Source organism: Thalassophryne amazonica, chromosome 22 (genome assembly GCF_902500255.1).
Source record: "Thalassophryne amazonica chromosome 22, fThaAma1.1, whole genome shotgun sequence".
NCBI lineage: Eukaryota > Metazoa > Chordata > Actinopteri > Batrachoidiformes > Batrachoididae > Thalassophryne > Thalassophryne amazonica.
The window spans coordinates 27,182,602-27,197,295 of record NC_047124.1 but is presented as its reverse complement, the minus strand read 5'-3'; the positions used below and the strand labels follow the sequence as shown (position 1 = coordinate 27,197,295).

The following is a 14,694-nucleotide window of genomic DNA, read 5'->3' as shown; positions in this document are numbered from 1 at the left end:
GTAGTGCAGGACATGTACAAGGATAGTGTGACACCGATGACATGTGCAGTAGGAATTACAAACTCATTCAAGGGGGTGGGATTACACCAAGGATCAAATCTGAGTCAATTCTAGTTTACAGTGATGATGGACAGGTTGACTGATGAGATCAGACAGGAGTCTCCATGGACTATAATGTTTGCAGATGACATTGTGATCTGTAGTGAGAATGCAGAGCAGATTGCGTCTAGCCTGGAGAGGTGGAGATATGCTCTGGAGAGCAGGGGAATGAAAGTCAGCAGGAGCAAGGCTAAGTACATGTGTGTGAATGAGAGAGAGCCCAGTGGAATAGAGCAGTTACAAGGAGTAGAAGTGGTGAAAGTAGTGCCCAAAGTAATGGAGAGTGTGGTAGAGAGGTGAAGAAGAGAGTGCAGGCACGGTGGAGTGGGTGAGGAAAGGTGGCAGGAGTGATTTGTGACCGAAGAAAATCTGCAAAAGTGAAAGGGAAAGTTTACAAGACAGTAGCGAGACCAGCTATGTTGTACGGGCCGCTTGGAGGCGGTGACACTAACAAAAACACAGGAAGCAGAGCTGAAGATGTTGCGTTTTTCTTTGGGAGTGACAAGAATGCACAGGATTAGGAATGAACATATCAGAGGGACAGCTCAGGTGGGACGGTTTGGAGACAAAGTCGGAAAGGTGAGACTGAGATGTGCAGAGGAGGGACTCAGGGTATATAGGGAGAAGGATGCTGAGGATGGAGCCAAGCAGGAGAAGAGGGAGGCCAAAGAAGAGATTTATGGAAGTGGTGAGAAAGAACATGCAGGTGGTTGGTGTGACAGAGGAAGTCGCAGAGGACAGGGTGAGATAGAAACGATTTAATTTGCTAACGGGAGCAGCCAAAAGAAGAACAGGAACAAGTCTTTTCTTGCTTTTACCGCTCATAAAAACGTGTCACTTACTCCAAACTTCAACTCCCATAAACCTTACGCCCTATAGTCATCAGCGATTGGGTATTTGTTGCTCAATGTGCGCACTGATTGGCTTACTGCCTCTCGTGCTATCTACGTCACGCACAGCTTGCCTCGCTCTGGTTGTATCGACAGCAGCCGTTCACAGTGGAACAGATCCGTGCGACGGGAGGAACTCTGTGCCTTCAGAGGAATAAGTCCTTTTCAGATACCGGGACCAGGTGAAAAATACAGCTTGGCACTGCTGTCACTATGTGTTTATTGTTGTTTCTACATGTTCTTTTACATTGTTCGCTTTGTGGGGGACTTTTCTGGGGAAACGCTATCGTCTTTGAGAATGTTAACCTGGCAGCTAGCAGCTTTGCTAATTTTAGCTGTCAAAACAGGAGAGCATCGTACACAATGTGTTAGCCAGCGTGAAAAGCGCAGCTGGGCTTTTCGTTGACATTTTCACTCGTGTGGAGGTTGTAATTTGTTTGTGTGAACGCGAAATAATCGGTGTGGGAAGCTGTCAACGCGCAGAAGCTCAGTTTAGGAGTTGTTTGGTTTGTTTGTGATGTGTTTGGGCTTGTTAGCGGACTAGCCAGCTCGCTAACTCGGTGTAAACAAAACACCTTCACAGTGAGCTGGTAGAGTTTGATCGGTTATTATTACGAGAGGAGAAATGTTTTCACCATATGGCGACAACGGCTCGGTATTGTCCTCAGTGTGAGTTTTTTCCCCCCGCCCTCGTGTTTTGTGTGTAGTTTGGTTTTCTTTGTCTTTCACAGTGTTGTGTGGGTTCGTGTCCTGTACAACTGCAAGCATGAATCCATTAATTGGTTTGTCGAACTACATAAAATGAATCTAAGAGTTAGTTTGTGAGGACATAGTGCGATAAACGTCAAAATATTCCGTGTTTCCAGTCTCTCAGATGACTTTTATGGTGTGTTTGACTCTGTATGTCTTCATCATAGGACTTCTGTATGACTTCGTGATGACCAGTGAGCTACAAATATTTTCCTGATCAACATATGCTTTAGATCACCAATCAAGACTTCTTGGCTGTTTAAATAGACACACACCAAAAAAGTTTTTGGACCATGTTTTCCTTGGCCTTGACCATTGATGAAACTACTTCAAAATCCAACCACCTCTAGATATCCATCCAAGTAATATTCCCACCTAGTTTGAAGGAAATCCATCCAGCTGTTTTTGAGTTATCTTGTATGGATGCGAGCCCACACACATGCACAACAGTGAAAATGATAGGCTGCTATCACTGCTTATCAGGTAATAAAGTACAGATATGAGTTTTCTTTTATTGTCAGGTGCACAGTAAAAACAGGCAGTTATACCACACAATGAAATTCTTACTTTGTTCATTCTTTCTAGAAAATCTGCATGTACGTAGAAAGTTTACATCAGATGATATAAAACACACATTATTAGACTGAATTTTATGCATATGAATGAAAACAGACATTAGTAATTTCTGCAATGTGTGTCTAAATTGTTAATACTTATTCTTGATATTGATCATTTTATTATTTTTGCTATCAGTTAGTGGTTGTGAACCCAGAAATAGGCGTGGATGGCTGGCACACAGTTGTTCTTCTGACATTGCCACATTTTATGTGTTTAGGGCTGCAACAATTGATTATTTTAGTAATCGAGTATTCTATTGATTATTCTGGTGATTAATCGAGTCATCGGATTAAAAAATTATTTAATTTCATGAATTTACTTCATCTTAATTTAACAGTAATACCTGACAGAGAAAATAAGTTGTCAGTATAATGAGCAACTAGGGATGCAGCTATCGAATGTTTTTGGAATCGAGTATTCTATCAATTATTTTATCGATTGAGTAATCAGATAAAAAGTATTTTTGTGTTTTTAAACAATATCCATCGTGGCAGGGCTGTCCCTAAGCAATGGCACAATGTTGCTGTGCTGTCATGCAGATTTTAAGTTTAAGGTGTTTCCTCCGTCTCTCTCTCTGTTTTCCCAGGTAATTATTTATTTTTTCACATTATGACGCGTTTTGGAGCTTTGCCAAACTATGTCTCGGTCTATGAAATCTTCAGTCTGCGGACAGGACATTCTTTCTCTCTCTCTCATTCCACATTTTATTTGCACTTTTTATTACTATGATTTATTCAGTGTTTAGTGTATATTTGTGTATGCCGTACGGAGTACAGCTCAAACTGAAGAACAACTCCTTGTTTTCTGTGGATACTTGGCAAATAACACAGCCTTTTGAAAAACAGCTGTGGAGGGCAGCGTTTCCACAAAAGCTGCACTGATAAATCAACTGTACAGCCTGTTGATAAAAACCCTTATCAGATCTGAATAAAGGCATTTTTTTTCTTTGTTTGAATAGTTAAGCATGATTCACTTAAAGTGCGTGTCCTTTCGCTTCATCTGCGGAGGTGGAGAGCAGCCAGTGGACCAAACCGTTTTTTTTTTTCTTTTTTAAATAAATATACACTGCTTCACTTTAAATGTGCAATAAGACTGTTTCAGACGATCAGCGAGGACCCTTTCTCTTAAAAGGTTTTATTTTACTCAGTTTGCAGCTTTCTAAACTTGTAGCATTGTCTGCTACATTGATTAGCTCTTACATTAGTTATGCGCATGCTCTATGGTCTTCTTCTCCGTATTTTATGAGAGCGTTACAGTGCTGCATACAGGCCTGGCATATGTACTACAGCGTTAAACAAAACCTCGAGCCAAAGAATTTGTAAATCGTCTTTACGGATTTGTATTTTGTAAAGAATTTGTAAATCATCGGACTAATCTTGTTTCCTTAGTGGGAGCGTTCATGAGACAAAAACAATCGTGTTTTCGTCGTGGCAAGTGGTCACAGCTGTCTCTGATCACCACCTAGCGCCGGCACAATGTGGACTGAATAATGAATAATTTATAGATTCTTAACGATACCCACCCCTACTAGCAATTACTGATCCAAATTAAATACGAGGTCTATTAGAAAAAAAAGACCTTTTTTATTTTTTTTAAAAAACTTTATGGATCTGAGTCACGTGACATTGCATCAGCCAACCTTGAACCTTAGTGCGCACGCGTGAGTTTTGTCCCGCCTGTCGGCTGCGTCATTCGCCTGTGAGCAGCCTTTGTGTGAGGAGTGGTCCTGTGCGCTCGGCGGATTTTTCTTGCAAGGAAAATGCCAGAACGATTGGAGCAGCGCTATTGCATCAAATTTTGCCAGAAACTTGGCAACAGCCAAGTGGAAACCATGCGAAAGATAAAGATGGCTTTCGGGGATGAAGCTATGAGCACCACACAGATTAAGGAGTGGTACAACCGGTTTAAAGATGGACGCGTAACGGTGGAGAGCACGCCGCACTCCGGCCGACCATCGACGTGCCGAAATGACGAGATCATTTCCAAAGTGAACGCTGTGGTGATGTGGGACCGTCGAGTGACCATCCAAGAAATTGCGGACGAAGTGGACATCAGTACTTTTTCGGCACATTCCATTGTTACAGAAGATTTGAGCATGAAGCAAGTGACTGCGAAGTTCGTGCCGAGGTTGCTGACGGCGGAGCAAAAGCACCTCCGTGTGGAAGTCTCACAGGACATGCTGGACTCCACACAAAGTGATCCCAGCTTTATGGACACTATTATCACTGGCGATGAGTCCTGGGTGTACAGGTACGACCCGGAAACGAAGAAGAAATGACCGAAGAAGGCGTGCCAAGTGCGCAGCAACATGAAGGTAATGCTGACTTTTTTTTTTTTTTTTACTCCTGCGGTGTGGTACACCACGAGTACACACCACAGGGTCAAACAGTAACGAAGGAGTATTACAGGGATGTCCTCCGTTGCCTCCATGAAGCTGTACGGCGCAAGAGACCGGAGTTGTGGGCCACAGGAAATTGGCGCCTCCATCATGACAATGCTCCAGCTCATTCCTCCAACTTGATTTGGACTTATTTGTCTAAAAAACAAACTCCTGTGGTTCCACAGGCTCCATACTCTCCTGACATGGCCCCTTGCGACTTCTGGCTGTTCCCAAAAATTAAAAGACCATTAAAAGGAACGCGTTTTGAGACGAGGAAGGACATCATGGCTGCAACAACGGCGGAGCTGCGCGCCATCCCGAAAGAGGCGTTTTTGGAATGCTTCCAACAGTGGCAACACCGCTGGGAGAAGTGTGCGGAGTCCCAAGGAGTGTACTTCGAGGGTGATTAGGTTTCCAACCCTCCAGGTAAGCCAGTTTTTTTTTTCCCCGGCCAAAGGTGGGATACTTTTCTAATAGACCTCGTATGTTTGTGAATGTGACATTAACATTGCCTGTTGGGTCTGCTTGGTAGGTTCGACGCATACAGTGGATGTTTTCAGCTCAGGTGCTGTAGGATGGAAGAAGTGCTGTTATGCAAAGCTAATTCCGTTTTACAGTACACGCATTATACTGTGTTTTGTTTTAGGTTTAATTGTTAATGGTCCCATACGTTAGACAGTTTCTTACGTTTTCTCCGTGGGTTATTTTGTGCTCCCTGCCGCTCACTGTTTTCATCTCTGTCTGTCTCCATTTTGCATTCCGCGCTTCGCATGTGCTTTATGGTGTCAAAAGCATAAGTGTATAATGCACGTACTATGTGCATGTATCACGCACATAGTAGTGAATTAAACAAAGCCGCAAGGCAGAGAATTTTGCCTCAAAGCATTTTAGTAATCAAATTACTTGAATTATTTGAGGAATCGTTTCAGCCCTACACGTGTTAAACAGGTAGTGGAGGGGCCTAGGTTAGGGATTTCATACACAGTGTGTGTTAACTTTTTTGCACCAATCCTAAATCAAGTCTGCTCAGTCCTGCTAACCAGAAAATTGTTATTGTTTTTCCTAAATGCCTTTAAGCAGCTGTCACATATGGAGGGAGGGATTTTGCACCATTACATGCCATAACTGAGCAGGTGTGCCTTTGCAAAAGTGCTTTATTTTCTAGAACCTAGTGGACTGTCAGCCACCTCGGTGCTGCTCCTGTTTGTCTAGGGACAGCTCAGCACATCTTGGGCAAATTGCACTCTGCTGTTAACTGTTGATATCTTGGGATAATTCTTTGAATTAAATTTATTTATTTTTTCTCTGTAAAGCTCCAAATTACAACAATGCTGCCTCAAGGCACTTCACATGAGTAGAGTGTGCCCCCCCACCCAAGCAGGCACACAGGTGACAGTGGTAAAGCCCCGTTTACACATAGACGGTAAGAGCTCCAGGAAGCGTCCCGGAAGAGTTTTTGGCCATCTTAAGGATCACACTTACAGTCCTATTCTCTGGCTTACAGTCAGAGAATAGGACAGTGCAGTAGTCCAGCCTAGAAGAGACGGATGCATGCATCAGACTCTCTGCATCAACCATAGACAGGATGGAACAGATCTTCGCTATGTTACGAAGGTCGAAGAAAGTAGTTCTTGTGATTTCTCTTCTGTGTAGGTCAAAGGACAGCGTGGGATCAAATTTCACCCAAAAGGTTGCTCACTTTCTCAGAGTGATGTATGACACGAGTCTAAGATAAGCGTTAGTTGGTCAAACTAATGCCGATGTCTCACTGAACCAAGGACCACCATTTGAGTCTTTTCTGAATTTACAAGTAAGAAATAGCTAGACATCCAGCTTTTCACTGAAACAAGGCAATCCTCTAAAGTCTTACTGTGTATGAAATTACCAGCAGTTATTGGCATCTACAACTGAGTATCATCAGCATAGCATTGAAAAGTGATCCCATAACACTGCAGTATATGCCCAAGGTGTAGTATATAAAGGGAGAAAAGCAGGGGGCCTAAGACAGACCCTTGTGGAACTCTGTATTTCATGGCAACAAGGTTAGAAGTAATGTTATTATACAGGACACAGTAAGAGCGAGTGATTAGGTAGGATGTCAACGGACATTCCCAGCAATTCCAAAATGATTCTCCAGCATATCGAGTAGTATATGATGATCCACCATATCGAATGCAGCACTAAGCTGTAACAATAACAACCATGGTGGTGTCAGATTCCATCGTAACCATCAGATCTTTTACCACTTTAGTAAGAGTTGTCTCTGTGGAATAGTGTGTTCTAAATGCAGACTGCAGCGGTTCAAAGAGGTTATTCTCAGTAAGGTGGTCTACGAGCTGCTGTGAAACCACTTCTTCAATTATCTTAGAACAAACTGATAAGTTTGATATCAACCTATAATTTTTCAGAAGACCGGGATCACGGTTAGATTTTCTTAAGTATTGGTTTAATCACTGCAGCTTTAAAACATTTAGCAGCATATCTCAGGTGATGACAGGTTAATAATTGCCATTATCATATACCTATAAATGATACGCCAATATGATTGGATAAAACACTAAAGAATAAATAGCAATACACCCTTTTCGCGGACGGGTAATTTTTTTCATACCACCCGAGTAATCAGCCAATCCGGACAACGGAGCGGCGCCACGACGAAGAGGCGTGGTCAGAGGAACTGTGAAATACCGGTGAGTCACTATTAATAATTTCTTACGTGTCCAACCTCGTAGGTTGATCGTTAAAATTAAATTTGTTAGTTCTAAAAGCCATCATAATTATTTATAGGAAAACACTCTATTTTTTTCCTACTAAGGTTTGAACTTTGAGTGTTTACACAGGAGAGAAAAGTGAGAAAATGTTAATGCCTGTTTGAGAAAAGTGTGTAGTGAGGGGTTTTACAGCCTTAAAACATCTATAATAATTGTAAAAAATAACGCTGACTACTTCGCGGATTTTGCCTATCGCAGGTTATTTTTAGAACGTAACTCCCTTTGTGGCCTCTCAGTTTCGCAGATTTTTTTAGTGCAATTTTACATGCTTCTTTTTATTTTATTTTTTTATTTTTAACAGCGCATTGTGTTCTGTGTCCTTATCAGGCGGGCCGGTTGCAGCACCGGTCGCAGCACCGGTCGCCATGACTGCTATTGCTCTCACAGCCGCCGATGCGCTTACTGAGTCTGTGGGCTCGGTAATCGCCGCAGCGGGCCATTCACACCGCCCCCCTTTCTGCTGTGCCGAGCTGCATGCAGCAACAGGTCCAGCCTCAGGGTGTATGGTTTTCTTCAGGGTGTATAAAGCCATATTCATTGGTAAAACAACTTGATAACTGATAGTACAGTAACACCAAGTGTAGGCCACAGGTCCTTAAACAGTTTTGTTGGTATAGGGTCAAAAAGATACATTGGGCATTTAGAGGAAGTTATAGGTTTCTTCGCGGACCCAATGAAATAATATAAAATTCAGCAAATGTAGGTGACGTATCAGTGATGGGACCCATATCAGTCGCAGTGTGCAGTGGCAGCACTAAGGCATGCTGGGATTTATTTGATCTAATGTCATTTATTTTCTTTTTGAAGTAATCTAAGTCATCTTGAGCGGTAAATGGAGAACGACTTAATTCAGGTGCACAGCCAATCAACTCCTAACAGACACCTGAATTAACAAATCAGCTTGTGGCAGAGCAGGTAGAGATGGAAAATGTGCAGGTTCAAAGGTCCTTGAGGACCGGATTGAGAACCCCCGCTCTAATCACCTGCTCCGTGTTCTTTCCATGTTCAGTGTGAACTCACTGTGAATATTGTACAGCAAGTGGGGTTGCGCTTGCACCAGGATGCCCAGAGTTGAGTGCACAGTGTCTAGTGAGTGCAAGAGTTTGGATGAGCTCAGAATATGTATTTATGTTGTGATAAATCAAAACATAAGTCGGTCCGGGAAAGCTTCGAAACTCATAACAACACAAAAAATAAATAAATACCTGGGAGAGCTTAGGGAGAGCCCTGACATATCAACACTATATTGCCGGCAAGTCTCACGTTTCAATAACATACCGTTTTACTGGCTTCCTCTATCAGTTACCAGAGGTAGTAATGGTTGGTTATTATTACCCCTGAGGATTTATTTATTTTTTTTTAAGGGGCGATGCAGTTTCCACGTCCCCAACTAGTAGTCTTGTTAAACCTAGTAGCTGTAGTCAAAATCAGGATGTGACTCATGACACTTTCCTCTGAGTTGTACTAGGCACACATGCGCCATGTGCCGATCCCACTTCAGTTGTCTTGTTCGGTTTGCCATGAGGCATGAGGTCATTTCATAAATATTTTATGGGCTGAGAAGCTGATACCTTCTTTGTCTTGATCCAAACTCATATGTAGAAAAACACCGTCCCAGCCGTCCCTGTAGCTTCAGATTAGTCCATGGATATTTCATGGACCAAGTTCTTAAGCTGGTATTTGGTTTGAACCCTGTCTTGTATTTTTAGCAACAAGCTTCACACGCAGTTTCAGCTTTTGAAGTTTCACAGTGTCATTATTTCAAAGTGCAGGCAACAAAGCAGCACTGCAATTAAACTTTACACTGTCATCTGTTGTTGCACTTGTCTGCAGTTTATGTGATGGTTTAAGTTATATTTCAGTTTGCTAGGTAGTAATATCAGTAGTATGTCATTTTATTTGAACTCTGTCATATCATCGAGCTTAAAACTTATAGTAATACAGGCAAATCTGTCTATGAACAGAAATTCTTCAAAAAAATGTAATAGTTTCAAAGGAAAGTTATGCTTTATTGTGACTTGTCTCACATTTAAAGTCTCCTTTCTGAACATTTACATTTTTTTCTTTGCAAGTGCTATAAAGATACTGAGTTTCAAAACTGTATATGTATATTTTTTTTGTTTTGTGTGCCTGGGTGTATTTAGTCATTACAAAAACAAGGATTATTCTTTTAATTTGTTTACATTTCAAAAGTCAGAATCCGTGCACGCAAAAGAAAACTTGCAAAATGCAAGTTTTACGAAAGTGTCATTCAGCATTTCATAGACACGAGTGCTGTCCAAAGCACTCAGTTTGAATAGTGTTTCTAGGGATAACACGTGGGTTTCTGAGTGTAACCGTGTATAATTTGTACTCATGCATGGTGCATTTGTGTACTAGAATTTGCATTTATTCAAATGTCAATCCATAGAGGGTCAGTTCTGTTTATGGAGGAAGGGGTGACAGAAAAAAAAGACAAAATAGCCAGGCTAGTAAATAGGCTAGTACCAAACTTTCAAACCCCAGCGGGGAATTATGTACCTAGTGCAGTTCTACACATTTGTTGCAGTTAATGTCTCTTTCTTCCCACTGACTGAATTTTTACCGACTTTGGAGCTGTCCCAAATTACGGTAGAAGAAAAATGTGGTTTATTTAAAAAAAATTTCATATAGTACATAAAAAAAAAAACAGGACACACCAATTGTTGGGTAAAGAAAAACATTTAGAGGATGACATCTTGTTTGATGTTGGACAGCATGTTGATATATTTGGATGTGATGTCAGTTATCAACAAAGTTCTTCCTGGCAATCAGGTCATACAGTAAGTTCTTCTCTCACTGACATCACCACAGACTTGTTTGGAAACAGCGATAATGAATAAGTGCACAAAACCACACAACACAGGCACAAATCATCACTATATATTTGTACTATCATCACGGCATTGTTTGCGATCAAGTGAAACAGGTTTGTCATCCATACTGTGTGCAAAGATAATTAAACTTAAATGTAACTGTAGATACACTGAGTTGACCTCAGCCTGAAATGAAGTTGCTTTGTGTGTCCATGTCATAACTGCTTCAGGTTTTATAATTCTCCTGGCATTTAAAGTTCCCATTTTAACTTGAACCTGACCTATCACCCAGTGCTTGAAAACCACAGCATTTAATTGCACTTTCACCACCAGAGCCGTTGGAGCATTGAGCTTGTTGTGGTCTGTTCTCAGACGGTCAGGGGGTTCTGTTCCATTTATTTATTTATTTATTTATTTATTTATTAAAAAACAAACAAAAAGCCTTCAGCAGTGTCTCTTCGTCTTTGGTCATTTAAATGAGCTTATTTCAGTGTTATAACCACAAGGTATCATTCACTGGAACATTTATAAATTTTAATTTATTTCTTCTGACATATTTGGTTATATTAATATTTATGCCTGGGCTACAAATAACCCTTAGGTTTCACCACCTGCTGTGAAGTGATAGCAGCTGATAACGGTGGCTGGTCATTAGCTGTTGTACATGGATTTATATGCTGTTGCGTGTATAAATTTGTCATTGTCCGCTGTATGGAGTGTCAGTGCTGTAATTATAGATTCTGTGTAGTTACATGACCTTTAGTGGCGACTCTGCCATTTTGGGGGCCAAAAGATAGCCTGGTTCTACTCGGTGCACAAATAGGCCCATCACTGTCAGAATGCAAAACAAAGACCTAGATTTGTTCCATTCTAAATATGTTGAACATTTGAATGGGGAAGCTAGGGAGCAATATGTGGGGAAAATGTTCATGAGTTGGAGTGCAGGCAATATAGTGACTGGAGGGGGGGAAACAGTCATTTAATAAAATATTATACAAATAATGAATGCTTACGAGTGGAGCCTTGTTGAATGGAATATTTAATCTTTCACCTCATGAAATATTCTTTTTACACAAATGAAAATAACATTCATTATTTGTTTTATATAATGCCTAAAATAGATCCTTGTCATTTGATATTTTATTAATTTATAAGCAAAAGAAAGGGACGTACATTTTGGTGTGCATCACTGGTCCTTTGAGGTCAAGAGGTTCCAAATAGTCCAACATGAACTTTAAATAGCAATCCAGTCCAAAGTTGTTCTCAGTCAACTTGCAAAAACAGTCTGATAGTTCAGAAATAATCCTGAAGATGTAGTCTGTATCTGATGCCGTGCATTAACTTCTTGTGTACAGACTACCATCTGCGTTCCTCATTCCAGTGAAAAATCACAGCAGAAATTTGTCGAGCTTTTCATCCGACAGCGCTTGTATTTTAGCTACAGATGTCCCAGTGATAAGCTGCAAATGCCACCAGATGGCTTATGGCGTACTGATACTAATATTAAGCTTGTTCAAATTGTCGTCTGTCACTACAACAAACCCTGCCATGTTTGTTTTAAACTAAGTGCTGTCACCGCTAGTGTGAACGTGCCCACTGGTCACGATCTATTCAGGTGTTTATAGAAAATTAAATATATTACTTTTGATACATGCAATATCACGATATGAAAATTGATTTTTAATTCCAGAATCAATGTCGTTCAAATGCTTATAGATGAGATGGAAAGAACGTAGTACTGCTTTCATTTATGCTCTGTGTATTTGTTGTGAACGGGATCTGAGCATTACATAATGTCATCTTACATCTCAAACGGAGATGAGAAAAAGTAATGGCAGACTGGAGTGATGGACAAAGTGCAAAAAATTAATAATGGGGGCTCGTTTTTAATAGTATGTTTTAACTAGGGATGTCCCAATTAGGGATGGGTATTGATAAGGTTTTATCTATCGATGCCATTATCGATTCTGCTTATCGATCTGATTCCTTATCGATTCCCTTATCGATACCTCGTGAATTTTGTACTAAAAGTAGGCTTTACAGGTTTTCTATGTATTTCCTTGAGTCTTAAAGTAAATAAATATGAAATTAGTCACTGTATCCTTGATCTCTGGACATAAATAAAAATAAACAAAACTGTTTCGCTTTGAAGTTATTAATTCAGACTGGATTCTATCATTCTATCTTTACTTGTCAGAGAGCCGCGCAACGTTTGGAGCTGTGTGAACAGAACGGAGGATGATTCTCGTTTCTTTCTCGCAACAAGACAGGAGTCTCAGTTAGTAACTTTAATCTGCACAAAAGTGAATCACAACTCATATTCAGGGATGAAAGTGGTGAAAAACAAAAAAAGCTGAAACCCAAAATTACCCCCCAACACCACCTGCACGAAAATGTTTGAATTCTAGAAGCTCTGAAATGTAATCTGGGACTATTCCAGACAATAAACTGGAGTGAGTGCAGCATCCATTTAGGTGAGAAAAAAACAACACAACTTTCCTTATTCAAATTCATTCCAGTACTATTCTGCTCTTACTAGGATGCAGCAGTTTTCTAGTTTGGCAGGTAGTTCTGGATGAAATCACTGAAGAAATTAACACATCAAAAATATGGTTTACCGAAACAAACTGTCATTAAACTTAAATAAGACAGGGATGAAATGGAGGTGTAAGAGTCACTAGGTGTCCACAGGAAACATTTATTTCTGTATTTATTTATTTATGTTAGTTGCTATTATATATTTTCTGTTGTGTTTCTATTCAGGTTCTTTTTGTCTCTTTCTCTAAAATTGTATATAATAATCATTAGATTATTAATATATAAGCAAAAATAAAGTTAAGGAATATTACAAATTGAAAACAAATGCACCCGAACGTGATGACGGCTGCAATTGCTAAATGCTAACTTTTAACATTGAAAATGCCAGAGACATGCTAACGCGTTAGCATCACTCCCGTTTTTAAGTTATAAAATACATCTATCAAACGTTTCAGAAGACCACAACAGGTCGGTTTAACATAGAAAAGGCAAATAATACGCACAGACGTATGCTCTTTAGGGTTTTAGCGGGGGAAAATTAAGCGAAAGAAAGAAATAAACAAAGCAATCGACCGAAGCATTGCTTCAATCTGCGAACCACGCTTCGATTGGTTCAAGGTTCAAAGCAAAGCCGCGCTGCAGAAAAGTTGATTAAGGACCCGCTGCAGGGTCTGTAATCAATGTAGAGAAATGATCATTTTCCTGACAAACACCCCCCAAAACAACGGCCACTCTGAAGGACCGATAACAGAATCGTTAAGCACAAAGCTTATTGATGTCGGTGGATCGAATCATTTCTTAACGATACCCGAAAGGAACCGGTTCTCGATACCTATCCCTAGTCCCGAATTTTTTTTTTTTTTACCCCGATCCGATTCCGAATCATCTGATTTTCAGTATCTGGCGATACCGAGTCCTGATCCGATACTTTAAAAAACTGAATGAACAATGAACAAATGCTAAATATATAATATTTTCATTTTAATCACCTTATTTTATTATTTCACTTAAACAGTGCACTTCTCCTTGAGGTAGCTTGAACAGTCAAGTAATAATCTACCAGACTTAAAAAATGTACAAATTTCTATGTTTGAGGTTCCTTATGTTAAACAAGAAATGATCTAATCTGAAATAACAGGTGGTTTTAATTTACAGATGAAAGATTTCTAAAGAACCATTTATTGATTTAGCTATTTTAATTACAAGTGTTCTAAACTTTTTTTTTAACAGTAATCAGAAATTTTGAGGTAACAAACAACAACAACAACAAAAACATTTCCAAGGATTTTTCTTCAGAAAACTGCTCTATAAATGAGCAGTCCTGTGACACATTTCTGTTTTGTACAGATCAGTGGTTTCTGCACCGATCTGTTTTGTAGAGATCAGTGGTTTTTGCCACTAGTCTTCCGTGTTTTGGCCTGACGCGTCGTTCCTATTGGACAGCGCAAAGCTACGTCGCAGCTCAGAGCGTCGAAAGTTGGATTGGGTTGAGCTTTGACCACGTCAACCTGCCAACAAGCATCAATGTGCTCTCCCGTCAGAAGCGTCGCTTTAGCTCGGCTTTTGACGCAACGCTTCTGACACCTCTATAAAGCAACGTGTCTCATTGAAAATAATGCTTTTTAGACCGATTCGTGACGCCTCTGATGCTTCCGATGGGTGAAAGGTCTATTAATCTGCAAAAATGAGCTTGAAATAGCGCTGATCAAAATAATGAGGATAAAATCTATATCAGATTCTTGATCGGGATGCAACGTCTGATTTTGATCAAGTCTGAAACCACGTGATCGGGCCCGATTTCCGATCAAGTGATT

At 40.3% G+C, this 14,694-nt stretch overlaps 1 protein-coding gene across 1 annotated transcript in view; it reads left to right on the top strand.

Moving 5' to 3' along the window:
• Positions 1–1,079: 1,079 nt before the first annotated feature.
• Positions 1,080–14,694, top strand: part of adipor2 (adiponectin receptor 2) — a 54,262-nt gene continuing 40,647 nt past the window's right edge. Inside the window, exon 1 of the mRNA XM_034163878.1 lies at positions 1,080–1,171. The gene's annotated coding sequence lies outside the window, so the exon portion shown is untranslated. The remainder of the gene's footprint in view (positions 1,172–14,694) is intronic.